The 2,181-nt window shown below is 44.5% G+C and overlaps 1 non-coding gene across 1 annotated transcript; it reads right to left on the bottom strand.

The window, feature by feature from the left end:
* Window positions 1-504: 504 nt before the first annotated feature.
* On the bottom strand, window positions 505-730 carry LOC141101895 (small nucleolar RNA U3). Its single transcript, XR_012235041.1, has one exon. It is a non-coding gene; the product is annotated as a small nucleolar RNA U3 (small nucleolar RNA).
* Between the last annotated feature and the right edge of the window lie 1,451 nt (window positions 731-2,181).

Here is a 2,181-nt window from a genome sequence, read left to right as displayed (position 1 = left end):
CTATAGTATGCCTCTAAAGGGGCACATGTTTCCCGTGTTTAGAACAGTCTGACAGCAAAATGACATTTCAAAGGAAAAAAGTAATTTAAAACTACTCGCGGCTTTTAATGCATTGCCGGTCCGAAAATACACATAGAAGTTCATTGATAAAAACGGCATGGGAATTCCCCACAGGGAAACCCCAAACTAAAATTTAAAAAAAAAATGACGTGGGGGTCCCCCTAAATTCCATACCAGGCCCTTCAGGGCTGGTATGGTTATTAAGGGGAACCCCGGCCAAAATTTAAAAAAAAAATGGCGTGGGGTCCCCCTCAAAATCTATACCAGACCCTTGCACCATGTGAATCGGATGTTTGAGCCTGGCACTCTGCATCTGGATTTATATAACGCCAACAGTTTGCACAACGCTTTACAAAATGAAGACAGACGGTACAGTTACAATACAATTCAATACAGGAGGAATCGGAGGGCCCTGCTCATTTATAGCTTTGAAATGCGGGCTTAACTAAAGCTTGTGGTCATTCTCTCCGACCTCTCTACAAGAGAGAAGAGGAACAGTCATCAACAGCTAGTAGCACTACCACAAAGCAGCGCTTCTAACTTTGCATTTAGGAACAACCACAACAGCTCCTCATCGTAATTGAAGATTCCTGTCGGGGAGACCTAATCGGGATCTGTTTGCAGCTCACACCTGAGGCTGGGGTAGACAGCCATCCGCCCGTATGATCTCCTGACTAGAGATCAAAGGAGTCGAAGATTCCTGTCGGGGAGACCTAATCGGGATCTGTTTGCAGCTCACACCTGAGGCTGGGGTAGATAGCCATCCGCCCGTATGATCTCCTGACTAGAGATCAAAGGAGTCGGTAAGGGGCAGTGTAGTTAAAGGTGGAGGAAACTTTCTGTCATCACGATTTCCTGAAAGATAAAGTTGCATGTCATTCACGTTTTGGATGACTGTTATTCTCTCCTGTTCAAAAGGATAATTTACCCATATGAACTTTTCACTCTATGCACTGTGTAATTGGACTATGCTTGTTCATTGGTTTATATAAGAGTTTCATTTGATTTATGAGGACTTTTTATTGCTTTCTCACTGTGAGCATACCACAAGTGGAGGTTCATTTGTATTTTTTCTAGGTGATCACATTAATAATTTTTGATTCCCTTTATAATTCATACTTTTGATTTTTCACGTTCGTGTCCCTTAGACTTTAACGGTGTTGGCGTGTTCACACAAACTTTTTGCCAGTTCGCATGTTCTGCCGCGAACCGAACCGGGGGGTGTTTGACTCATCCCTAACTGCTAGTAGATTGGCTGCAAGTACTTGTGGCATCTATATGGTATCATATGTCTTGTCAAGCATGTGCTGTGGTATTAAAAAAGAAAACCTGAAATATCACATGGTCCTAAGTATTCAGACCCTTTGCTCAGTATTTAGTAGAAGCACCCTTTTGATCTAATACAGCCATGAGTCTTTTTGGGAAAGATGCAACAAGTTTTTCACACTTGGATTTAGGGATCTTCTGCCATTCCTCCTTGCAGATCCTCTCCAGTTCTGTCAGGTTGGATGGTAAACGTTGGTGGACGGCCATTTTTAGGTCTCTCCAGAGATGCTCAATTGTGTTTAAGTCAGGGCTCTGGCTGGGCCATTCAAGAACAGTCAGGGAGTTGTTGTGAAGCCACTCCTTCGTTATTTTAGCTGTGTATTTAGGGTCTTTGTCTTGTTGGAAGGTAAACCTTCGGCCCAGTCTGGGGTCCTGAGCACTCTGGGGAAGGTTTTCATCCAGGATATCCCTGTACTTGGACGCATTCATCTTTCCCTCGATTGCAACCAGTCATCCTGTCCCTGCAGCTGAAAAACACCCCCACATCATGATGCTGCCACCACCATGCTTCACTGTTGGGACTGTATTGGACAGGCTGATGAGCAGTGCCTGGTTTTCTCCACACATACAGCTTAGAATTAATGCCAAAAAGTTCTATCGTGGTCTCATCAGACCAGAGAATCTTATTTCTCACCACCTTGGAGTCCTTCAGGTGTTTTTTAGCAAACTCCATGCGGGCTTTCATGTGCCTTGCACTGAGGAGAGGCTTCCGTCGGGCCACTCCACCATAAATCCCCAACTAGTGGAGGGCTGCAGTGATGGTTGACTTTCTACAACTTTCTCCCATCTACTGAC

The sequence above is a fragment of the Aquarana catesbeiana genome, linkage group LG06 (assembly GCF_042186555.1).
Source record: "Aquarana catesbeiana isolate 2022-GZ linkage group LG06, ASM4218655v1, whole genome shotgun sequence".
NCBI lineage: Eukaryota > Metazoa > Chordata > Amphibia > Anura > Ranidae > Aquarana > Aquarana catesbeiana.
The sequence above is the reverse complement of the archived record's forward strand: the minus strand, read 5'-3'. Positions and strand labels throughout refer to the sequence as shown.